This window comes from Phocoena sinus, chromosome 12 (genome assembly GCF_008692025.1).
Source record: "Phocoena sinus isolate mPhoSin1 chromosome 12, mPhoSin1.pri, whole genome shotgun sequence".
Taxonomy (NCBI): Eukaryota; Metazoa; Chordata; class Mammalia; order Artiodactyla; family Phocoenidae; genus Phocoena; species Phocoena sinus.
This window is the reverse complement of record NC_045774.1, coordinates 28,651,440-28,678,316: the sequence shown is the minus strand read 5'-3', so window position 1 is coordinate 28,678,316 and position 26,877 is coordinate 28,651,440. Positions and strand designations below refer to the sequence as shown.

At 40.9% G+C, this 26,877-nt stretch overlaps 1 long non-coding RNA gene across 1 annotated transcript in view; it reads right to left on the bottom strand.

Moving 5' to 3' along the window:
* Nucleotides 1–662: 662 nt before the first annotated feature.
* LOC116763637 overlaps nt 663–26,877 on the bottom strand; it is a 31,121-nt gene continuing 4,906 nt past the window's right edge. Inside the window, exons 3-4 of the long non-coding RNA XR_004352581.1 lie at nt 3,859–3,986; nt 663–3,449 (exon numbers count right to left, since the gene is read on the bottom strand). This is a non-coding gene — a long non-coding RNA (uncharacterized LOC116763637). The remainder of the gene's footprint in view (nt 3,450–3,858; nt 3,987–26,877) is intronic.

Genomic DNA, 26,877 nt, shown 5'->3' with positions numbered 1-26,877 from the left:
ATGCATACTAGTATTCTATTATCAAAGTGTGTTCTTCCAGAGAAAAGAGATCATGCCTCACTTTCAACAGTGCCATTTGCTTTTGAATAACTGGCAACGATAATAATAACAGGGAGGAATTGCCCTAGTGATTAGTTTTAAATATTGTTTTGAGGGTTTTCCTTTTTACTATCTACATAATATGTTATTTATAACACAGTCAGTGTTTATAGTTATGCTTGAGCTATAGGCTTCCATTTTCTTTTCCATGGTCATGCTGAGGAGTCCTGATTATACAGAGACTTTTGATGATGGAATGGTTGACGTGGGCTTCCCTTCCTAAATATTTTGCTGATTCACTTGTTCCTTTTTTTTTTTTTTTTTTTGCGGTACGCAAGCCTCTTACTGCTGTGGCCTCTCCCGTGGCGGAGCACAGGCTCCGGACGCGCAGGCTCAGCGGCCATGGCTCACGGGCCCAGCCGCTCCGCGGAATGTGGGATCTTCCCGGACCGGGGCACGAACCCGCGTTCCCTGCATCGGCAGGCGGACTCTCAACCACTGCGCCACCAGGGAAGCCCCACTTGTTCCATTTTTAAACATCAGGAGATTACCACTGGTGACATCTGCTAATTATTTGGTTTGAGCGTGGCTGGCGTGAGGCTTCCATCTGCAGCAATCAGGAAGACGAGATCCGTGTGAGGCTAATGCTACCCAGTCCGTGACCTATTTGTAGTGATGAGTACCCTTGTCTATTTTTCTGTTTTCCCCATAGGTATCATGTGTTGGAAACACAGCTGCCAGAAGTTTAGCATAAACCTGGTGAGACTGAATATAACTTCCATCCAGTGGAAGGTGCACTGCCTTCCTATTAACAGCATAGCAACTCTCGAATTGCATTGGCCCAACTGATTGCACATTTAAAACCTTCTACATCTCCCTTAAGGTCTCCTGCCAACCCTAATTCCGATGTAGAAGCAGTCTTGAAAGAGAGCTGAAAACTGACCTTTTTTGCTTCCTGGTACCAGGTTTTGAGAAGTCCCCTCAAATGGCCCTTGATTGTTTGTTTTTCCACCATCATCGTGTGTCTGCCACAGCTTCATTAAGACATGTTAGTTAAGCTTCCCGGCTTAATTCTGAGCACATTAAATCATACTCAGTAAGCTCACTAAAAATTTTGCTTGTTTCTTTTTGTGATGCTCAGCCAAGATTAGAGAGGTAGTGAGCTCAGAACCTGGTAGTAGCCACACTTGCTAATTCTTCATTCAACATTTTAGATCGAATTAGTGTACATTTTCATCACCTTGTGTTCTACCAAAGCAAACAGAGGAGAAGGCTTTCTGTCCCCTGGTGCTTCTCGTCTGCTACCGCAGCAGATGACTCAGTACAGGAATCCTCCAGACAAGAGTATAGAGGGATTTGTACATCTGCTCATGGCGCATGGGAAAGCCACAACCTTTGAGGGCTTAACATAAGAAGTAGGTGCTGAAAAGCTAAGTCAATGAATAGAGAGGATCACACAATCGGTTATAGTTGGCCCTGTTGGGGAGAACAGAAGAGACTCTGGGCTCTGGGCCTTGTTGCTGTCTTAGCCCCTTGTTCCTCTCTTAGCTCGCTCCCATCGGGGAGCCCTTTGGGGGAGCATTGCTTATTTATAAGCTAGCCGTTGCTTATTCTGGTGCCTCTGCCAGGTTCCTCCTACCTCAGTACATTGACACCTGCTGCTCCCTCCGCCTGAAAATCTCCCTAACCCCCTTCGCCCACTAAACCCTCCTCTCAGGATTTATCTGACCAGACACTTTGGGGGGAAGACTAAATCAGGACTCCATTAAATCTTCTCACACCACCTCAAGGTACTCATTATGATTGTAATTGAATAATTAATCACAGAAATTGCTGTTTAATGAATGTATTATCTGCTGAAATGGAAGCCCCCTGAGGGTCTTATTTATGTTTGCATTTCAACTCTTTTTATACATAGTAGGTGCACGGTACATATTTTTTTAAATGAATGAGTGAATTCTGAATTGAGAGCTCAACATTCTTAAATGTGACAACCCTTATTTAGGTTTTGTGAGTAAACCATAGCCAAGTTTATTCTGGAGCACAATTTCAATAAGCCAGGGGAGAGAGAGAGAAAATGGTATGTAGAGGATGCGCTGAATTGGGTCAACTTTCTCTTCACTATGTTTCACCCAGGAGTAGTTTTATGCCAGGGTAATTAAATGCCAAAACAAGCTTGCAGAAACTTTTCTCTTTCCACAAACTTCTCTAACTGTAGAAAGGGTAAGAATTCTTTTCAAACCCCACTTGCATTTTACCATTTACCTCACATACTGACCCAGTCTCTAAGACTCTAACCATTTTTATTGTGATACCTGCGTTTAGAACAGAATCCTAGGTACCAGGTCAGCACCTATTGCTTTGTATGAACAGCAACAATGCTTTTCATTACTGGGCATAATATACTTCCTGGTTATTTTCTCTATAGCCTTTTTTTTTTTTTAAATTTTTAATTGATTTTTCTCTCTAGTCTTATACTGGAAATAAGCAATGATTGTGACTTTCCTTTGACAGATGGAGGAAATGAGCACAGGCAAATCTGGAGCCCTTGACCACTGTCACACAGGCAAGACTGGGTCACATCTAGAGGAGCAGTGGAAGGAAACCTCCAGACCTCCGGGCCTCAGGGCAGTTTCCACAAGGCCTACAACTAATCACAGATCCAGGGTTTCCTCCCATTGACTGAAAGTATAATAAATACAAGTTACAGCCTGACTACCTTCTGAGAAAATCTTATAATGGTTAGTAGGGGAAAGAAGAGAAAGTCCAGATGTTTGCTTTTTTTTTTTTTTCTCCTGCTTAGTACGAGTTGAATGCTAACTCGAGAGCAGCTTTAACAGTGGACTGGAAAGTGCTTTCTCTTAAGGAAACAGTCATGTATCAGAAAATTGGTAGGATACAGACAACACAGGATAGTTACAGGAGGACATGGATGGGGAAGGGGAAAAGGGACAGCAAAGTGTGGTCATTATTTATTCCACTGACCTGAAACCTAGCACGAGGGAGGGAAGACTCAAAAAGCAAAAGCCACACAGACTCATTGTTTTAACAGCACATCAGTTTCTTATTCATCAAACTTCCAACAAATATTTACTGAAAACTGGCAATATACTAAGCTCTGTGGATACAGCAAAGAATAAAAAGAAGCCCCTGGTCCTTTAGACTTTTCATTTCAGGGCAGGGGGTTCATAAGGGATGGAGGGAGAGATAATATACAAGTAAATAAACAAATAGGATGATTTCAAACACAAATAAATCTTCCAATAATGATAAATCAGAGTAATGTGATAGAGAGTGGCTGGAGGTGGGGTGCTATTTTAAGTCTGTGTGGTCCAATACAGTAGCCACCGGTCGCAATGTAGTTCGTCCAAATTGAGATGTCCTGAAGAAACGTGCCAGATTTCAAAGACCTAGTATGAGAAAAGTAATATAAAATATCTCATTATTTTTATTATTATTATTTTTTGCTGTACGTGGGCCCCTCACTGATGTGGCCTCTCCCGTTGCGGAGCACAGGCTCCGGACTTGCAGGCCCAGCGGCCATGGCTCACGGGCCCAGCCGCTCTGCGGCACATGGGATCTTCCCGGACTGGGGCACGAACCCGCGTCCCCTGCATCGGCAGGCGGACTCTCAACCACTGCGCCACCAGGGAAGCCCCTATCTTATTAATTTTTTATACAAATTGTATGTTGAAATGTTATGTTAGAGCTACTGGATTAAATAAAAACATTATTTAAATTAATTTTACCTCTTTTTAATTTGTTTAATGTAGCTACTAGGAATGGTACAATTACATGTCTGACCCCCATTTATCTCACCTGATGTGTCTACTGGGCAGCCCCGTGTCAACAGCGTGGGCAGGGAAGGCTGTCTGAGGAGGTGATAATACACGTAGCGGTTGACAGGTCATGTGAAGGTCTGGTGAGGCAAAGGGAATGCAGAGAACCTGAGGTGGAAACCAGTTTGGTGAGTTAGAAAAGAAAGGCAGAAAGCCAGTGTGCCTGGAGAGAGGAGTGAGTGGGAGATGCTAGGCCTGCCTCATACAGGACCTTGTAGACTAGAGGAAGAAGTTAGGATTTTATAGAAATACAAATTTTCTATAAAATATGGGAGCAGATTTGCTTCTGTGCTGTTTTCCAGGCCCTGCTCCAAAATATCAACATTTATTATGAAACCCTGGCTTAAAAAATGCAAAGAATCCCACTCAGCTCAGAATATCTCTGTGCTAACGGGATATGCATTTATTAAACTTGTTTACTTTCATATAGTAGCTGTGGTGTTTATATATAGGTTTTTTATGAGGAGGAGGAACACAGGTGGACAGAGAATGAACTCATATAAATCAGATGAATATTTGATTTCAGTTTCACCTTCTTCTACTTTACTCAAGTTAGAACTCCGATTGAATGTGTAATAGGGAAGGCAGGCAAACTCAAGTTCAGCTAGAAAGTACAAAGTGCAGGCTGGGAGATAAACACTGAAGTTTTTTTTTCCTTCATTATACATGAGTGTGTCCACTACGTATATTTTTTCTGCTGGGCTACTCCCAGGAAGAGGAAAAGAAACTACGTTCTCCCCTCCCCCAGTCCTGCTCCTGGGCGAGTGGTTATTTAAAAAAAAGTAGTGAATCATTTAATGACCAAATATTTCTGATGGATTTTGGAGTTTATATAATGAATGTATTGCCATAAAAGCAAACATCTGACTTTCACAAGTGAAGTGGAAACATTTTTGTTCCCAGTTATCAAAGGGAAACTGACATCCATAATTATCAGGTAACTCTCACACACACAATAAAAGCTACGGAAGAACATGTCCTAACTAGGGCTAATTGGTCATTAAATTAAAAAGGAATGAACCCAAGTGTTCAGATTATCCAGGGACACTGTCAAGATTGGTGCTTAGTCAAAACGCATTAAACCCTGCCAGTGGCTGACGACAATAAAAATATCTAAATCCTGGGTTGGCGTGATCCACTCTTACTGTGGTTCCCGAGCAAGCTATGCGTACAAGGCACAAGGACAAGTGAACAATAAAAGTACATATTTAATATTAGTTGCAAGAGATCCTCATATCCCACTAATGCCCTCTCTGTCCGGCTGAACTGGAGCCCATGTTGTAGGCTCAAGCCCTCCATGAGCCCAGCTCCACTTCTAATTCCCAGTCTTTCCACAGGCTGACTGCGAAGTCCAAGGGGATGAGTTCTCCTGAGTGCTGAAAGTTCATGCTACAATAAGAGAGGAAGCAAAATGACTGAGCCTGCACTTTTGATGCAGTGATCCTGCCAGGCAATTGGCATGGCTGCATCCGTGTCCTTGAGTTCCACAAACAGATATGTAACTCCTCCTTCCTGGGACCTGAGGGTTCTTGAGCTAGCAGTGACGTTGATAGGGGGAAAACTAAAATGGAAATCAAGAATAGGTGATCATATGGGCTTCCCTGGTGGCGCAGTGGTTGACAGTCCGCCTGCCGATGCAGGGGACACAGGTTCGTGCCCGGTCCGAGAAGATCCCACATGCCGCGGAGGGGCTGGGCCCGTGAGCCATGGCCGCAGAGCCTGCGCGTCTGGAGCCTGTGCTCCGCAACGGGAGAGGCCACAACAGTGAGAGGCCTGCGTACCGCAAAAGAAAAAAAAAAAAAGGTGATCGTAATCTATAACTGACAGTTTTAAGAACTTTAAGAACAAAGGGAAATGCAATTTAAAAATGAACATATCTATATGTATAACTGAATCACTTTGCGGTAGAGGAGAATTTAATACAACATTCTAAAACAACTGTACTTCAATTTTTTTAAAATGCTGTTTTGAAAATGTGGGTACATACTGTATCACCATTACTAAGCACAAACCCTGCAAAGTAAGTTTTATGAAATCTATTTAAAATGAAATCAAATTGAGGTTTACGGTAATTAAACCATTTGGCCAGGGCCAAATGGTAACCTAGTGGAGGGGCAGCTATTTGAGCCCAGATACATGTTCCTTCCTTTCTGCCACACTGCACACGTACATATCCCTGTGAACTGAAGTAATAGCAGAAGCCTTTCACCAACATTAGTGTTGTGAAAGCACTAATGGAATTTCCCAAGTAGGAAATTGTTCAGTACATTATGAGTTATCCATTATTGCTATTGATATAAATTGCATTAATTATACTTATGAAGACAGAAATAATTAATAGTAGACAATGTAGCAAGGAGTAAGTATTTGTAATTCTTCCAGGCCTATGGCAAGGGAAAAAACTGTATTTGGCTTTTGGTTTCATTCCCCGACATGCCAACCCTGAACTTTTTCTGTAGACATCTTCACCTCACGCTCAATATGAATGTATAAAATCTGGCTTATTAGCTTTTTTCTTAAACCAGCTCATCTTTTTTTTTTTTTTTTTTTGCAGTACGTGGACCTCTCACAGTTGTGGCCTCTCCCGTTGAAGAGCACAGGCTCCAAGCACGCAGGCTCAGTGGCCATGGCTCACAGGCCCAGCCGCTCCTTGGCATGTGGGATCCTCCTGGACCAGGGCACGAACCCACATCCCCTGCATCGGCAGGCGGACTCCCAACCACTGCGCCACCAGGGAAGCCCCAGCTCATCTTTTAAGATGTCTGAAGGGAAGGCAGTTCCAAGTTTGTTTAAATCAGTGGCTCGTAACATCATCAAAGAATCAGGTTACTTGAATATTTGCTTTGTCCCTGGACTAGATCCTCTTATCACAGCAAAATGGTGGCCTGGCAGTTCCAAGTGCCACATGGAGACAACTTTCAGCAAATGAGACTGTCTTTTCCTGTGTTTCCCTTTTTCAAAAAAAGAAGACATTTCCTAGGGGCCCCTAGAGGATTTTCTTCACATGTCATTGGCTAGAAATGGACTCCATAGTCTTATCCTAGAACAGATTCATCCTCTGGGCAGGGAATAGGGCCTCATCTTCTGAAGACCATGGCTAGGAAGAGGAGAGAAGATAATGGAACAAAACCAGGATTCAGTTAGGAAGGAAGAAGCAGGGACAGAACAGGTGGTGGATCAGCAACCAGTGGTATGTGCCACATCTTATGCCCGAGCTGGGCCCTCAAGTCTCTCCATGGTAATAGGTTCCATAGACACTTTCCAGATCAGTCTTCATAAAGTACAGCATTGGTGGTTTTCTGTTGTTACAGAACTCAATGCCAACACCTCAGTATGACCTCCAAGGCACTCTACAATTCACTCCAAACTCCCTTACTCTTAGGCCATATTCCCATGCAAGACTCTGTCTGTTCAGGGCAACTCCTCTTACCTCCCCTGCACCACTTCTCCTGTATCACCTCTATCCTGTCCCCAAAATGATACTTCTAAAAACAGAGATCTGAACTACACTGTCTTACTTACAACAGTGTCTTAATGACGTTTAAATTCCATTACATGGCATACATAACCTTCCACAAATTAGATTCTACATGTCTTTCCAGGCACTTTCTCTAGTAATCACTATGTCCATCCTCACCCCCTCCCCTGACACTCTAACCACATAGAAGGTTCTCACCCTTCCCAAACACATTACGTTCTTTTATGCCTTCATGGTTTATCATAGGTTGTGCTCATTGTCTGGAATATATTTCTCATCTTTTTCCATCTGGTAAAGCTCCACTCATCATTCAAAGCCCAGATCAAAGTTCATTTCCTTTATAAATGCTTTCTCAATTCCCCAGGTAGAAATAATTTCTTCCTCCCTGGTTGCTTCTAAAGAGTTCTATTACATTAGTTAATACACTGTGTGGTAAAAATTTGCACCCATGTCTTCCACTGAGGTGTTTTTCTATAACAGATTATTATTATTATCATCATCATCAATATCATTATTATACTATTCTTGGTGCCCTCAGCCCTTAGTACAGAGAATATTCTCAATAAAAGTTGGAGGGTGATCTATCTAGAATACCCACTCTGTCTGAATTCTGCTCACTCTTCAGGGCCCATCTCTTCTAGGGCTTTGTTGTTATTCCCTACTGATGAGAAGTTTCCTTCATTCAAATCCCCGTAACTTTGATTTGTGCAATTAAGTCATTCATATTCTGTCTTGTCTTACGGTTGCCCTCCCCGCCCCTCTCTGCCCAACTAGCCTGTGAGCTCCTTTGGTAAAGCCTGTGGTTCAGTATTCTGTGGCTCTGTTCCAATTCACAGTGTGGCACCAACTCCCAGTGTGCTTTGCTAGTACGTATGTATATATAATCGGTTGTTTCTCTTTCATTTCAGCTTTAGGGTCATATTATTTGTGGAGTCTTAGCTTTAGAGAGTAGGAAGTTAGAAAAAAAATAGTTAAACAAATGTGTTTGAGAAGCCAAATATTTCTCAAACATCCTAGGTGAAGGGGGATCTTGTACGTATTCTGTGATTAGCTCTAGAAGTTCTATAAGAATTTTTGAAAATATTTTTTAGATAAGAATTTTTGAAAATATACAAACATCCTTGGTGTTTATGATTTTTTTTTTTTTTAACCAAGTCTTATCACAAGATTCCTTGCTCTCAATGGCACTGTGTTTGCGATCTTGTTGAGGTCAACAGATCTATTCCAATTTTCAGAGCCTTCTCTCAAGTTAAAGGTAGACGGGGCTACCAACAGATGTTTATTTCAGAGGGCGTTGAAAGAATTGATCTCCTTTAAAAACTACCATTAGATGTAAACACAGTTGCATTTTATTAATATGTGGCAAGTTTGTAGTCACCAGTGATCATGTCTGTCTTACATCAAACAACCAACTGACTTGGTTGATTCAGTGAAAAAAAAATCAACCAACTAATCAAGCTTGAGAAACACTCAAACTTCCCAGAAACCAATGTTTCCTAAGATTCTATTGTTCACATACCAACTGCCCATGTACCTTATATGTGTACTGCCTACATTGTAGTAAAATTAATAATTCTTGGAATAAAGCAATCATAAATTTAATACCAACATCATTTGTCATAAACAAGAGGTAATTATCTTTAAAAAGCAATAAAACATAACAATGTGATTGTAACTCTACCTGGAATGTAGGAAAGCCTCAGTGCCCGAGGCAGGCTTTCTTTTTTAAAGATGGGCAATTAACAAAAGTAAAGAATTGAAAAAAAATGCCAGACTAAGGAGAAGGACTGAAAAGAATTTTAAGAACACATAGCCTTCCCTCTACATAATTCATTTAATACTATTCCTTGTTATTATGCCCCTCTGAAAATCACCTCCATACCATGAGTGACACCAGCTTGTATTTGGGAAATAAAACCATAACTAAAACAATTAACTGGTGGATTAAAATTAGTTTTTAAAGCAGTTTTCTGATCATGTGTTTTGCATGATTGCAACGTATTTTGCTAACGACAATACCATTTTTGAAGGATTTATAATATTTGACTAAGTGGGTAATATTCAGGAGCTAAAATCTGAAACTCAATTTTATGAGAAAGCAAGTTACACTTAAATAAGACTTTGGAAGAAAGCACAATGAAAAAATGTAAGTGAATTTAGAAGATTTCCCTATTTCAATTTATACCTTAAGAGCATTTCTCTTATTGGGTATCTAAAGGCTCATCAAATAGAAGGCTTACTTCTGAAAGAAGTATAAAAAATTAAGTTTTTTTTTTTTTTTTTTGCGGTACGCGGGCCTCTCACTGTTGTGGCCTCTCCCATTGCGGAGCACAGGCTTTCGGACGCGCAGGCTCAGCGGTCATGGCTCACGGTAGCAGCCGCTCCGCGGCATGTGGGATCTTCCCGGACCGGGGCAAGAACCCGTGTCCCCTGCATCGGCAGGCGGACTCTCAACCACTGCGCCACCAGGGAAGCCCCGTATTACTTGCTTTTGGATACCTTCCATTACTCTCATCTCCCCTCGAAAAAAGTTTGCCCATTCTCTGGTAATTACCCATACTCATGGTGACCATACCTCAGAGGCACAAAACAAGATGCACTTTATCCGACTGAATTATTGATGAATGATTCCTAAATGCTACTGGTGCCAGGTGCCTAGTTGGCTATATGTGAATAACTTTGGCAGTCTGTTAAAAATAATAAAATTGAAGATCCCACCCCCAAGCCTAGAAGAAGCAACTCAGTAGGTAGAGTACATAGGATTTCATGAAGGTAATTCTGAGTTACTATTATAGAACAGCCCTTTCATTGATTTATTCATACTTATCTATATTGTTCATTTGCAGATAACTAGTGCACTAGGCATATAAGTATGAATAGACAGTCTTTGCCTTTGAAGAATTATTATTTAGTAGATGATATAGACTTAACAGAAAGAATTTTAATTAAAGTCAATGTGCAATTATGAGGGCAATGTGAATCACCTGAAGTATTGTAGACATTTGAAAGAGTCATAAATGACTTAGAGGGGACCTGGGAAGGTCTTGTAAGGAGGTGGTCACTCAGTTGGGCTTTGAAGAATAGGTGAGATTTCCATGGGCAGGAGTGAAGAGCATTTGAGTAGGTTTTTCAGGCATTTTCCCAAAAGTGCTCAAAATAAAAATTATGTCATACTAGATTTATTTTCATTTTTATATATTCTGTGTTGATGAGCATAAATAAATATTACAAGTCAAATATTTAAGTTTTTGGATATTGTCAACAGCTTTAATTCATATTAGTAATCATTATCACATATTTACTAAGTACCCATTGTCTATTGAAATCTATTAACTGACATAGGACAAATTACGACAATAGCATAAAAGTTGTCTACCTTGGGGAAGCTAGGAAATTATAAGACATAGAAACATTAACTCAAAACTACTCAATATTTATTAGTAAATATATTGATAATCTTCCATATTCTTTCCACTTGATGCACTTCTCTGCTAATTAACATGTAGACTGACTCTTCTTGTAGATCACTTTTTGGATAAAGATGAACATTTTTTAAGCTTTTATTTTAGTATCATCAATCAGCAATGCTTCCTCTTGTAATAACAGGGAAACATTTTATACTCTCCTTTCCTTGTCCCATTTATAGTTAAAAATCATTTTTAAACTTTCCCTTTCCTCTCAAAGGTCCCTTTTCATCCTTTGCATTGCTTTTTCAATTTTATTGCAATATGTCTTTGCTATTTCTTGGTAATCTTCACTTTCTTTATTAGTTTCAAAAACAATATGCCCTTTATATTAGCCTCAAGCTCTTCTTTCAGTTAAAGTACAAAATTAGTTTGGAATTTTTCCAGAATTTTTCAAAGAAAAATGCTATGATAGCACTAGTGTGATGCATTCTGTATATCATCATTAAAATGATTAAAACTGTTATAAAGCACATTTTTGTGCTCAGTGGTGTACAAAGAAATGGAAATTATTGCTATTCTCTAGAGAATCTAATACTGAGGAGGATGAATCAGTAAAGGATATAATTTGTGAGCAAAAAATACACAAAATAATACAGTTGTTATGGAAGATAAAGTCTAGGCATTAATGAAGAGAAAGTGTTGTAGGATACACTTGGTTTCAGAGACCATATACACAGAAGGGTGGCTTTATTATGGGATACACATGATCATCTTCTCTTTTCCTTTTGACTCCACTTCTACTATAGCTTCTCTTTCTCTGTATACCGCCTTCTCTTTCCTTCTCTTTCCTTGCACATTTCTCTTTTCCTTCCCCCAATCTCTTCTCCACTCAATGAAAGAACAATTCCCCAGCTTTTTTTTGGTCCTAAAAAGAGCATTTACTCTTTTCTCAAATTGGTCCTTGCCCAGGATGAAGAGGCTTCTCCACTCCTAAACGGCTACTCTGGGTACTCCTGTTCAGTCCCAGTCTCAGCTGTCTGGGGTCTCTGCCTTCCAAAAGCACCACCAATTCCTCACTGAGAGCATTAAAGACTGACATCATGGTGCAGTAGAAAGAACTGGGAGTCAGGCACTATGAGTTATAAGCCCAGCTCTGTCAACAGCTACTTGTATGGCCTTATACCAAGCTGGATCTGAAAATTCTTATCTGTAAAATGTGGAGGTTTGTGGCAGGCTAAATAATGGCCCCTCCCCCCTGAAAATATGTCTACATCTTAGTCCCTGAAACCTATGAGTGTTACCTTATATGGCAAAAGGGACTTTGCAGATGTGATGGTTAAAGAACTTGAGATGGGGAGATTATCTTGCATTATACAGGTGGACCTGACATAATCACAACTGTCCTTATCAAAGACCCAGAAGGAGTCAGTCAGAGGAGAAGCCAAGGTGATGATGGAAACATGGATTGGAGTGATGCGATTTGAAGATGAAGGAAGTGGTCACAAGCCAATGAATACAGGTGTCCAATAGAAGCTGGAAAAGAAGTGGAAATGACATCTCCCCTCATGTTCTCCAGAGTGAACCGACTCTACGGCCACCTAGACTTTAGCCCAGTGAAACTGATTTTGGACTTCTGGCCTACAGAACTGTAAGAGAGTAAATTTGTGTTGTTTGAAGCCACTGAGTTTGTGGTAATTTGTTATAGCAGCCATAAGAAACGAATACAAGGTTGCACTAGGTGACTTCTATGGCTGCTTCTAACTTTAATTGCTACTTCATAGCTATGACCCATTGCTAAGTGACCCAGACTTTGCAATACTTGGGTGCCTTAAGAGATCTTGTTTTCTGTTTGTGTTTGTTTGTTGGTTTTTTAAAATAAAAACATTGTTTGACGAGACAGTTTACAGGTATTGCTTGTTCAAAACAGCAAGTGCATTTGAAGAAAGGCAATTGAAGAAGAGTCCCTGCAGTTTCATGTGAGATTTTGTTCCAAAAAGAATTGGTAGTCAGAGAAGAGCATTCATCTTCCCCCAGGACCTAACCCCAAACTACCATTCCAAATTCTTCTCCCACTACATCCTACTCTCCAGCCCCATCAGTCTTCTGATCACTTCCCATACAGGCTCTTCCGTGTCCCCATTTCTTTGTTGGTACTCAGCATGAAATGCTGTGTCCCCAAATCTGCCCAAAACTCCAACCAAAGGCAAAGCCGTCTCGAAATCTGACCTGACCGCCCAGGTCACATTTAATCTTTTCTTCCCCTGTTTGCTCCATGTGTATCATTTGTCCTCCTTCTGTTCAGACTCTCGAATCCATCTTCTACTTAGTGCTTACACCTCAGTCTCCTCCATTAGACAGAAGGAACATTGAAGGCAATGTCTATGGCTTATTCATTTCCGTGTTTCCTGAGTGTACACGGTGTTTCCAGTGTCTACACAAAGTAGATGGTCCATGTTTCTTGTATTAAAGTTACAGAGGACTAGAGCTGAAGAACCAATTATTGTTGCTTTTCATAAATATACATCTTAGTGCAAAATTCTTCCATAGGAAACGTTGTGAAGGAACATTTATTTATAAGTGCTCCCTATCTTTTCCCCTTATTTTCCACAGTGTTTTACTTTAGTGTAAACTTCCTAGGATTACCCCTCCTCTGACATACCAGGAACAAGTAGGAAAAAATTAAACAAATCTAACTTGCATTTTTTTTCCAATAAAAAGATGAAAAGTTAACTCAGGAGCCAGGGAAAGAGTAAAGAGTTTTGTTCAAGCACAATACTTTGCAATTACAAGAAGAACATAACCCCTTCTGATTTACATTTACCCCGTCATTCCTTCTCTTCCTTGAAATTCAGGATTAGGTGCATTTTAAGAACTTAAAAACTATTTTAAAGTGTCAGGAGTAATCACTGATAATACCTCTTTACCCCCTTGTTCCAAACTAAATCCTCATTAAGTAAAGCTTGTCAGTAGAGCCTGAACAGTAAAAGCAATTTATTCCACCTGCTTTATATTAACCATATCCCAGTATGGATTTGATGATGGAGAACCAAGAGATAAGATTTGTTCACTCCAGAAATACCTTCTGGTGGTAGAATGCTTGCCACTTTACTCATTTCCTTAATCATAGTTGGTGATGATGCCAAACCCTTCATTTGGATAACTAAGGGAGCTTAACTATTAAGTCCTCAGTACACCAAAAAGGAGACAAGTAGGTAGTACCAAAGTGCCTATCATTGTTATTTTTCAGACGGGTAAATAGATCCAAAGGTCAAATTCTCATAGTATGTCTGTGAACAAAACCACAAAGAGAATGAGGCTAATGGATGCCCAGTCTTGTTTTATTACCACTTGCCCGATCGACAGAGTCAACTAAAAACCCCTGACTTGTTTGAACAAAGGTATATGAATTTGCACGTGTTGGATTTAAGTGGCAGTGATAACTGGAGGAGATCCTACATAGCAGCTGTTTAGATTTAGCAGCATCAGTAATAATTTTATCTTTATAAACAGTGAATGGATACTGGTTCTTTAAAGAAAAAAAATCTGCTAATTCCTCTGATGGTAAAAGAACATCTATGGAATGCTACTATCTACAAGTAAACAAACAAACCTCTCAGACTAAACCCAGGTCACCCACACATACTAACATCTTCTTTCATTATTGGCCTTCAGGGACACGATGGATGTTCTAAGTGTTTTCCGGCCCATTCTCCTCTTTAGGACACAGGTCAGGACAGTACAACCTCAAGACTAAGCTTTGGGATGAATGTTTTTACTGCTGCTCCAGTTCCCATTAAAAGAATTACAATGGGGGCTTCCCTGGTGGCGCAGTGGTTGGGAGTCTGCCTGCCGGTGCGGGGGACGCGGGTTCGTGCCCCGGTCTGGGAGGATCCCACATGCCGCGGAGCGGCTGGGCCCGTGAGCCATGGCCGCTGGGCCTGCGCGTCCGGAGCCTGTCCTCCGCAACGGGAGGGGCCACAGCAGTGAGAGGCCCGCGTAACGCATAAAAAAAAAAAAAAAAAAAAAAAAAAGAATTACAATGATACTGCAATCTGAATACTTCTGGAAAAGGCCTAAGGGGAGAGGCCTTTATTCAAAAAAGAACTAGTAGCTAAAACAGGGCAGAATAATCAGAAAATCTGGCCAAGTCAGTGCATTCCATATAAAATAAATTACATCTGTTGACTGGCAAGAAAAAAAAGAAATGTAGGAACTAGTTGTATATGTAAATTTTCAATAAAGTTATATAGATTCTGGTTTAGTTAATTATTCTGTTGTTCTTGTACCTTAAAAGTAAATTTAAAGCAAGTGTTTGATCTGTGTATTTTGAGGACGGAAAGGTCCAGATCTGGGATAGGAAGCTGCCAGGCTAGAAATGGTTCTTGGCAGAATTCCATCTGGCCACTGACTGATTTTCTAAAATTAAGTGTTCCTTGCTTCTATCCCTAATTATTTGGATGAATCAAATTTGAGAGAAAATAAGCATGTCATCTCAGACTTCATAATACTGGGTGTAGTCAGACATGTAATTTACAACAGGAAGTACATCTCTGAAACTTGCATAAAAAGCACAAACAAAGTCAGGCCAATGTAAGTTCAAATTTTGATTAGGTCATTTGGCCTATGTGCCCCAGGGCAAGGAACTTAAAACTCTCTGAGAGTCTCAGTCTCCTTATCCATAAAATGGGAATAATAGTGCTCCTTTGCAGTGCTAAATAAGACAAAATATATCATCAAATCCACACACAACCTGTAGATACTCCAGAAGTTGTAGCTATTATCAGGAGTCCTGGGGGAAAGCAGCATTATTTATATACATAAATATACATTTATATACATAAAATATCCTTTAGAATATTTTAAACTCCTCGAGCTTGAGTTCTAATATACTGCCTTGTGTAAACTGTCAGACCTCATATCTAGCAGGCACTAAATAAATACTTGTTAATTTGTTTAATTATATATTTTCTTCAAAACAAAGAAGTTATGCCGGCTTTTCCCCAGAGCTTCCATTTCCCTGCTTTATTTATTAATTTCATTGACATCTTTGGAAGCAGTTTGCCACTAAATGGCAAAGAGCAAAACAGCAAGAAAAACCATTCTGACCATAGAACAACAAATGAGCCTCAGCAGAAAATAAAAGAAGAATCTAACGCAGGCAAGGCTGTCTTGGGAAGGTTGGTCTTGACTGTCTGTGTTGAGAAGGAAGGTAAGGTGATGGAAGAGGGCACAGTGAATGCAAGGAGGAGTGGGGACAAGGCAGGGTAATTTCAAGTTCAGCTCTAAGGAAGTCATAACTATTTAGCAACAGAGCCAGGACTAGAACCAGGGTCATCAGATTTGGATAGCAACATCGGAGATCATGAGTCACCATCCACAGTGTGCTAAACTCTCTACCATGCCGCCTCCAGCTGGGAGCTTTGCCCCTCCTGATCTGTTTCCTTATCTGTTCATTGAGAGGTTTGGACTAGATGAACTCCCAGGTCCTTTCCAGTATTAATAGTCTATGTACATATGTTTCTATATAATACAACTTGGCTCCCTAGATTATAAGACCTTACATTTTTGATAGTGCTTTAGAGTTTACCCAAAGCTTTTGAAGTTACCATTCTACTTGACCTTCACAACAACTTTGTAAGTCATATATTTTCATCCTGCAGTTTTACAGTTGAAGGAACTAAATCTCTGAGAGATCAAGCGAGTCAGTCACAAGATTTGCTAGCAGCGGAATTTTGCGCACACTCAAGCCTCACAATAAGCTGAGAGGTTTAGTATTAAAAGTACAAGTATGTAATATACAAGAAAAAAAGTGCAAGTAAGTCAAATAGAAAGGGTTGGGGTGTGGTGGGGAGGTTGGAGAGGAGAAAATACAGCACAGGTTGAAATAAAAGGCTAAAAGTCCAGAAGCACTTTCACAAATGGCCAAGGGCAAGAAAAGACTTTTTTAAAAACAAAGAAGAGGTGGGCCCGCTGCTTGACAGATGGCACAAAATTAACAGACAAGGAAGGATGAACGAATTCTCTCCTATTTTCTTTCTGCCTTAGAAAGAGAGTATCTTTCAGCTGGAAAGTATAGAACATAGTAAGGCTTTGAGATCAAAATAGTGGAGGAAATAATAAATGCATTTAAAACTCTGCCCTATTTATCCAGCGTCAAGTTCCCAGGCTCAGATGAACTACCTCAAGTTCCTGAAAGGATCCATATCGTGATCAAACGGCCTATTTCTATAATTTCAGCATTTATGGAAACTAAAGAAATGCTGGAAACCTAGAGATAGACAAATGTCCCAACTTTTTTAAAAGGCACTTTCCAAAAATTACTGACGGATGTTTGACATCAATCTTTAACAAAGTTCTACAAAGGTTAGGTTGGTTAAACAGATGACACGTAGAACTTACCAAAGGAAGTGCCAACCAAAGAGAGCTCCCACTGGTTGACCAAGAGTAAGTCAAGGTCAACTAGCTTCAAGATGAACTTATTAGAGTATAAGTTTAGAAATGCTATAAATGTGGTATATATTCATTTCTAAAGGTACTTGGCAACTTTTTCTTTAATATCTTCATAGAATCAGCTACATGATAGTGCAGTTAGTGAATTCATAATAAATTGAATAATTCACAGAGAATTGATAAATATTGATTAATCACATTTGCACATGAGACAAAGAAGAATAAACAATATGTCAAAAGACAGATCAAGATTTTAAAAGATCTTGAAATGCTGAAATTATAGGTTTAAATGTTAATAGGGATCAGTGGAAAGGTACACTTAGGTTCTAGGAAATAACCTAGACCTTGTGGCTTTGAGAAATTTGAAAATTCCTTCGGTGGTAAGGACCTCATGACTTTCAGTCCTAAATTCTTTGATTCTATGAAGCATAACTGCATGCATCTGCATAGAAGGGCACTAGTGATGAGAGCTATAGGTCCCACCTTCTATGAGGGACTGCCGGATCGGATACTGCACTCCCAAAACAAAGGATCAAGGAGAGAGCCAGCAGTAAATTCTCACTATGTGGTTTTGACAGTGAGATGGAAGGAGAACTACTGTGATAGTAGTGGGTCTTTGTCACATGATGAATGTTTTATAACGGCCTGTGGCCTTTGTTAGAAAATATGTCACATTCTTAGCAGAGAAAAAGGAAGATGTTCTGGATGAACGAAGACACAGTACAGGTTTCTGACGTTTTCCCCTTCCCCAAAATATGTTAGTATCAGTCAGAGCTCATAAAAGAATACCCACAGGGCTTCCCTGGTGGCGCAGTGGTTGAGAGTCTGCCTGCCGATGCAGGGGACATGGGTTCGTGCCCCGGTCCGGGAAGATCCCACATGCCGCAGAGCGGCTGGGCCCGTGAGCCATGGCCGCTGAGCCTGCGCATCCGGAGCCTGTGCTCCGCAACGGGAGAGGCCACAGCAGTGAGAGGCCCGCGTACCGCAAAAAAAAAAAAAAAAAAAAAAAAAAAAAGAATACCCACAATCTTCCAGAAACCTAGATTTTATTCAGAAGGCTGGTCCCCTCATTTCTGAACTCCCTGAATGCTGCCCTTTGGCACTCTGGCCCTCAGGACCTTGACCAAATAGTCTTTGTTTTTATTTCTACTGGTTTTGGTTTTGAAAAATTCAAGGCAAGTAAGAATTCTTAAATATAGTACTCAGTGTCTTCCTAAAAATCTGCTCCTGGTACTTATTCTCTGTTGACACGCTTGTGGGAGAAAAGGGCAGCCAGTGAAGCACTGATGCTGAGCACGGGAGCCCAGGAAGGCTGGGTGGGAACAAGGCTCTGTCCCGTGTCACAGTTTTGTAACTCAAACAGCAGAAGAGAAGCTTGAGTGAGCCTGTAGGTTCCCAAGAGGAAAGGAGGTGTATGAGGGGGGGATTCATGACCTTCCACTTACAAAGAGCTAATCATATACTTTACAGTATAGCATAGCAAATGTTTTTGGGTTTTTTTCTCCTATAGAGAAATTTGACCAAAAGATACCCAGGGAAAATATACAGTCAGAGATGAGGCTCCATCTTCATGTAGGATGAGCACTGAAAAGTTTAAATTCTTTTATACAGTTTGTTTACAAGACTCTCTTCTGCATGGCTGTTTCAGAGGCCATCAGCCTGCAGACTCAGACCCTGAGGACTAAGGGACAGCAAACTTTCTCCCAATTCTGGGTAAATACCCACACATACCATACCATACACATTCTGCTTCTAACTACCTGCAGATTTGATTTACTTTTAAGTATCTTGTAAAAGATACTGATCATCTGATTTCATGATCCCAAATATTCAAATTTCAGAATATAATTAACAATGCTGCTCAATACACAAAGCCATAATAAATAAATGTGTAGTTAAAAAAAGAAAAAAAAAGGAGTTATAGGAAAAGCTGGAATAATGTTTGTTTTGGAGAAAAGACCAGTTTTTCCCAATTCCACAAAGATTCTTCCAGCACCTGTGTTCCAGGTGCTTCCAGCCTCTGCAAAGTATCCACAGAAGAGGACAGAGTTGGTGCCTTAGAGGAGAGGCAAATGTGCTGCTGCTTCAGGTTAGGCCGGGCTCTCCACCGCTACCCCTCACAGGCGCAGGGAGGGCTCCCAGCAGGGCATTCTCTCTAACTCTCATGGCAGTTCTGCAAAACAGCTACTCTTAGCCTCATTTTAAAGACAAGGAGACTGAGACTCGGTGAGGGAGGCAACATATCTGAGCCACACAGCCCAGGAGACATAAACACAGTTGAGCTTCCATCTGCCCACCTCCAGAGTCCCTTTTATACCATGTGTGCCCCCAGTAACTACAATACAGACTAAAATATCAAAGTGTGATAACAGCAAAACAAAGACCTGAAAAGGGTGGGAAAAGAAAGCAATCGTGGCTGGTTACCTGGGACCAGGAAAGCCTTTGTGAAGACTGAGGCATTTGAAACAGGTTGAAAAAAGTAGAATGTCAGCAAATGGAGATGGGGGGAGTATGATTAAAACCTCTAAACTATGGCCTGAAATGCATGTTGGACTGCAAATTCCGTTCTTTCTTCTAACTTTAGGTAGATAAAAATTATCATTCTTTAAGCTTATGATTTATTATCTTACGAGAGTATAAAGGCTTTTCACCTTTACTGATAACATGTAAAGAAAATGAACTAGAATTACAAGGAAGGTTTTAAGTTCATATCACATGCCTTATAACTTAAGAATGGTGGTCTGGACACTGACACCAGTAAGAAAAGAAAAAAGAGAAGAGAAGAGAAAAGAAAAGAAGAAAGAAAGAAAGAAAGAGAGAGAGAGGGAGGGAGGGAGAGAGAGAGAGAGAGAGAGAGAGAAAGAAGGAAAGAAAGAAAGAAAGAAAGAAAGAGAGAAAGAGAGAGAGGGAGGGAGGGAGAGAGAGAGAGGGAGGAAGAGAGAGAGAGAAAGAGAAAGAGAGAAAGAAAGAAAGAAAGAAAGAAAGAAAGAAAGAAAAAGAAAGAAAGAAAGAAAAAGAAAGAAAGGGCTTCCCTGGTGGCGCAGTGGTTGAGAGTCCACCTGCCGATGCAGGGGACATGGGTTCGTGCCCCGGACCGGGAAGATCCCACATGCCACGGAGCGGCTGGGCCCGTGAGCCATGCCCGCTGAGCCTGCGCGTCCAAAGCCTGTGCTTCACAACGGGAGAGGCCACAACAGTGAGAGGCCCGAGTACCGCAAAAAAAAAAAAAAAAAAAAAAAAAAAAAAAGAGGGAGAGAGAGAGAGGGAGAGAAAGAGAGGGAGGGAGGGAAAAGAAAAGAAAAGGGAAGGAAAAAAAATTAAAAAGACATCTCACATTCAGTAGCTAGAGAATTTAATTCAGCTTTTTCTTTTTAAGGTCATGCTTTCTGTGAGCAAGAGATCAGAATAATGATCCTTTGAGGACTCAGTCCTTGAATACATGCATAATGAAGCCTTGAAAGTAAAGACCAAAAAGATTAGCCTGCGGTTTTTTTTTTCTTATTTTACTGCATGTTATACAACCAGATAATAAAATAATTCATATTTCTTAGTTATGAAAAAGTACATATAGATGCTATTCCAAACAATAAAACCAAACCAGGGGCAATTAATAGGAACTGGGCTTGTTTTTCCACATTTCTCAAGGATATGTGCATTCTCATGGACATATACACAAGCAGATTCTGAACCCTTCCCTTGGTCTTCTGGGCTAAATAAAACTTAAGGCCTTGCATCTACTACCTGTGTTTTTTTTTTATAATCAACACAAGACCAATGTCATCAGTTTATTCTAAAGTGGAACTCTCAAGGTTGCAAAGAAGCTGGTCTAGTTTGAAGGGGTAATTTTCACAATGATATCTGGAAGAGGGGGGAGAGGGTATGGGCTCTGGAAGAAAAGAAGAAAAAGATTTAGACCAGCAAGTACAAGGGGACGAGTGTTTGCCACGTTACACTGAGATTCACACAAGAATACAGATTTTAGAAAAGATGCTAGATGACAGGATGCCAGGTCAAGGTGAACTGGAGCTCCTGTGGTCTCCTCAAGCTTCCAGCCTTTGGGATAGGCTTACAATGTTATTGCTATGGTCTGAATGTTTGTGTCCCCCCAAAACTCACATATTGAAATCCTATGCCCAATACTATGGTATTAGGAGGTGGGGCATTTGGGAAGTGATTAGGTCACAAGGGTGGAGCTTTCGTGAATGGGATCAGTGTTTTTATAAAATAGACCCCACAGAGCTCCCTAGCACCTTCCACCATGTGAGGACACAGGGAGAAGTCAGCCATCTGCAACCCGGAAGAGGACCTTCACAAGAGCTCTACCATGCTAGCACCCTGACCTCCAGAGAGGAGATTAGTAGATGATAATTCAGTTCAGAGCCTGTCACTTCAGGGCTTGAGACACTCATAGGATATCCAGCAGGAGCTATCAAGCAAACAGTTAAAAATATAATGTAGGGCTTCCCTGGTGGCGCAGTGGTTGAGAGTCCGCCTGCCGATGCAGGGGACACGGATTCGTGCCCTGGTCCGGGAAGATCCCACATGCCGCGGAGGGGCTGGGCCCGTGAGCCATGGCCACTGAGCCTGCGCATCCGGAGCCTGTGCTCCGCAACGGGAGAGGCCACAACAGTGAGAGGCCCGCGTACCGCAAAAAAAAAAAAAGTAGCTCATGGAAAAGTGTGAGGAAATTACAAAATCAAAAGAACAAGTTTGTTGCTTCTACTATAGCTATTAATAACAATCATTAGGTGAGCAGTGACTTGAAAAATGGGTTGGACATAGATTCTTTTTAGGAAGAATAACTCTGACAATACCATGAAAGAAGGAATGGAAAAGAATATAGAGGTGGGAATACTAGGTTACTGCAGACATCCATCTGGAGGCGGTGAGGGACTCAATTCAGAGAGTGGCCACAGGAATGAAGTGGGACGGTCAAATTTGAAATTCATTTTAGGGCAAAATATCTAGGATTTGGCAGTGAAAAAATTGGGTTAGGATGTGAGAGAAAGGGAAGCATGAAAATGTCCCTAAGATTTCTAACTGAGAAGAACAGGTGGGTGGACATTATTAACTAGCCCAGCATAAGTCAAAGTTTTCCTTTGTTCCTTGTTCTTTCCTTTGTACTTATATACTACATGCCCCCTAGGCTCTGACAGGTTTCAAAGATATTGGGCCTAAAGATAATCCTGCTGGTCAGAAGAAAATAAATCACTTGCCTTTTTAAATACTTACAATTTCCAGTCCAAGAATAAATAGCTTGTAGTAGTTGAAAAAGAGATTTAATAAATCGTGTCCTGGGACTGAAAGTAGTGACTCACTACTAACAAATGATGATATTGTTTAGCTCCATCACTCATTACCTCATTAGTCTACACAGTGTCTCTTACAGGTCTCCACTTCCCTAAGTGGAAGGTAATGCAGATCGGCTCATCCAACTCTACTGTAGCCCATCCATCTCCATTTCACCCCACTTAGCATCCCAGAGGCTGAAGAGCTACAGACCTTTTGTCATTTGCCAGATTCCCTTACAGCTCTAGCTCCTTCCAAGGTTGAACTTCCACCAAACAAACCTAAGCACCCAGGATTTGGAAGGCAGAGGCCATTCTGCCACCCGGGATACTTCTAGTAGCATCATTGCAGTGGTGGCATTTGGTTTTCTTGTCTTTTCTACAACAATAGTTGCAGAGGTCTTGTTATAGGTTGAATTGTGTTCCCGAAAAATGTTGAAATCCTAACCGCCAGCACCTGTGAATGTGACCTTTATATGGAAATAGGGTTTTTGCAGATAATCAATTAAGATGAGGTCATTAGGGTGCGTCCAATCCAATATGATTAGCGCTCTTATAAAAGGGGGAAATTGGGCACAAAGACAGACACATGAGAACGTGAAAGTAAAGATCAGACTGATGTATCTACAAGCCAAGGAATGTCAAAAGTTGCTGACAAATCACTAAAAATTAGGAGAGAGACATGGCACAGATTCTCTCTCACAGCTCTCAGGAGAAGCCAGCACTGCTAACAACTTGCTCTTGGACTCCTAGCTGTCAGAACTGTGACACAATACCTTTCTGTTGCTCAAGCCAAACAGTTTGTGACACTTTGTTATAGCAACTGTAGAAAACTAGTACAGGTCCCAGGTCTGGTTCCTAGTTTTGTGGGTGTTGAGAGTCAGGGAATGGGGAGAGGGGTGCATCCATATTGACAATGCACATTACAGCATAGTGGACTATTCCCAGAGCTAGCAGTTACAACTTCAGGTTTTTGAAATTTCCTTCCTTCTTCTTTTAAAGGCAGTAGCTACTTAGGTAGGCCAATTCAGTGGTGGTTCCTGAAAGTTCAGTCTAGAACCTGCTTCTGACTTCCCATTTCTTGAATTAAGTCCCTTTTTCTTAAACTAGGTTCAGTGGATTCTGTTAACTGTCTTGACTATAGGAAACCATTACACCCCAAAGAGATTCTAGCCCACAGAAAACAACCCAAAATTCTATGTTCTCTTGGGCGATACAGTACGTGGATCTATAACAAGTATGAATAAACCAAAGCAGAGTAAAACTAGGTAGTAGGTCTAATTGAAATTAGATCACAAACTAAAAAAAAAAACAAACAACTCTATTCCTTCTAGAGATTTCCATATTTGTAGGAAGAACACTGACCTTATTGCAGTTGTAAGCAGCTGGTTTTCCTTAACTAGGTAAAATGAGGGAAAACAGACAGAGAGAGGGGTGGGGTGGATAAGGATGGAAGTTATAAATATGGGCATAAACATTGTAAATTTTGTTGGTCAAATAAAATTTTGGCAGTCTTATGGTTTTGGAAAGCTCCTTTGGAGATTCTGTAATATAAAACTTCATAGAGAAATCAATCACTAAAAAACTCAGGCCCAGGGCTTATAAGATTTGTAGTGAACTCTTCATAAACAATGTGAATGAGGTACAAGGCTAAAACTCACAACAATGTTGTTAATAATCATAATAGTTAGAGTTAGTTGTTTTAAAAGCCATAGTGCTTCCCGAGTCTAGACCTTTACTACTCCAAATGGGGTGACTGAGTCCCAGAGAGGTGAGATGACTAACTCAAAGTCAAGCAAATAGGGGTCTGATTATTTGAAGGACAAATAACTAACTCTTATGTAAGAAAAAATTTGCTTTCTCAGTGCCCTCAGAAAGCATGTTTTAAGAGCCATGTCTATATTACATGCTAATAGATAATGCACAGAGAAGTTTGGGCAAAGTTCTGCTTATCTAATGCTGAGAGCACTGACTCAGATGGACAGGTAAATCAAGAACATCAGAGAATTCAGCTGAGGCCTCAAGGCCTAGATCAAATGCAGTCCCTGCCCTTGGCCTTCTTAGTCTCCCAGCACATGTCTGCCTCTGAATCCCAGGGCACTTCAGTCATTTCTCTGTTAGTGTATTTGTCACTTATTTTTTTGTAGCATTTACCTAGTGCCAACACTGTTCCGGTGCTTTCCTCAAAACAAGCCTGTGTGATACGTCTTAGTATTATCCTCACTTTATAGATGGGGATCTAAGGGACAGAGACAGGAGGTCACTCTGCCAAGGTAGAACAGGATTCAAATCAAAGTGAGCTGGGACCACAGTCCATGTTCTAACCCCTTCCGTACAACCCTTCTACCATGTTAAGGCTGGAGGCTTCCACGCCCAACATTTTCTTCTACCCACAAGCTTACTGAGAGCGGATTTCACTCTGAGTCATGCATATATTCTAGAGAACATTTAAAATAGTGCCTGGGGCAGACTTAGAAATCAGATCATTAACTAAATAAATGAATAACAAATAGGTGAAGAAGGCATGAGGGCATCTAGGCTGAGACAGCAAAAATGCATCTGTGATACACACATTGGTGGTGATGGGCCTGGAGAAACACCGTCCTTTCTCTTTGGTCATTTCATTCCCATGTACTCCCCGCATGCTACTTTCCTTAGGCTGCTGTGCTAAAATTTGTTAAAATGTATGAATTTTAGGGGAAATAACCAATTGCAGGATGAGAGCTAGCTCTTGATGAAACTCTGAAGAAGAAATGTGACTTTGCCGCTCTCTTTTTTCCCCTTCTGTTTTCTTTTTGCCCAATATGGGTGGTCCCCATGTGAGGTGTCCTGGGCTTCACTTGATGGGTTTGGAGAGGTCACCGCTAGGTCTCCAGGAAGAGAACAGTCTGACCACAGCAGTGGGACAGTCACCTTAAGGATCTACAGGCGTGTGCTATAAAATATATATCCACTCAGACATATGATTCAGCCCCACTCAAATGTTCCCAGTAGTTTAGATTTGGACATTTGATTTACCCTTCTCTCATAAACTGCCATAAAATCACTTTAGTGCATGACTCACTTTCTTTCATTTACTCACATTTCAGTGAAGATAATTAACCTTGGCTAATAGTTCTCTTCACTAGACTGACTCAGGTGTTGTTAAAAGCAACAGGCTTACATAATAGACAGTGGAAGATGGAGACACGAAATGCAATTTGGCTCATATGTTCTAGCACTGAGATCTAACACATTCTTATGAATTCTAGCTCTTAGCTGGGAGGTCTCTCGGTCAAAAGCAGGGGCTCTGGAATCCAAGTCCTCGATTTTGGTCAGTCTCATGGTAGCAGTAGTTTAAGAACCAGCATCTGGGATAGAAAAGCAAGAAAAGGAATGGAAGTGTTTTCTTTCTATTATTATATTTTATAATAAATAGTCTGTTTGATTACCTATTTGGCTTTAAATTGCATGATTTGTTCCTCAAAAAGTTAAACATAGAATTACCATATGACCCAGCAATTTCACTCCTAGGTATGTACCTAAAGAACTGAAAACAGGTATTGAAATCAATACACGCACTTGCATTTTCATAGCAGCACTATTCCCAGTAACTAAAACATGGAAAAACAACAGATAAATGGATAAGCAAACCGTGGCATATATGCAGAGTCGAATGTTATTCAGTCATAAAAAGAAGTGAGTACTGATACACACTACAGTACGGTGAACCTTGAAAACACACGCTGAGTGAAAGAAACTAGACACAAAAGGCCACATATTGTGTGGCTCCATTTATACAAAACGTCCAGAATAGGTAAATCCATAGAAACAGAAAGCATATTAATCGTAGCCAGGGGCTAAGGGAAAGGAGAAATGGGGGAGTGACTGCTAATGAGTACCAGGTTTCCTTTTAAGGTGATGAAGATGCTTGGGAACTAGATAAAGATGACGATTAGATGAGATTATAAATGTACTAACTGCCACTGAGTTGTTCACATAGTTAACTTTATGTCATGTGAATTTGACCTCAATTTTCAAAAATTGCATGTCTTCCCATTGAGATATTATTAATACACTAAATAAAATTATAAACTTACCATTCTTTTGCAAATCAGTATGGCATACATCCTATCATACAAGGATGATGTTCAAAATATTTAATAAACAGCAAGGAACACATGCCCCCAATCAGAAATGACACCTCCCATGGGGCTTCCCTGGTGGCGCAGTGGTTGAGAGTCTGCCTGCCGATGCAGGGACACGGGTTCGTGCCCCGGTCCTGGAATATCCCACATGCCGCGGAGTGGCTAGGCCCGTGAGCCATGGCCGCTGAGCCTGCGCCTCCGGAGCCTGTGCTCCGCAACGGGAGAGGCCACGATAGTGAGAGGCCTGCG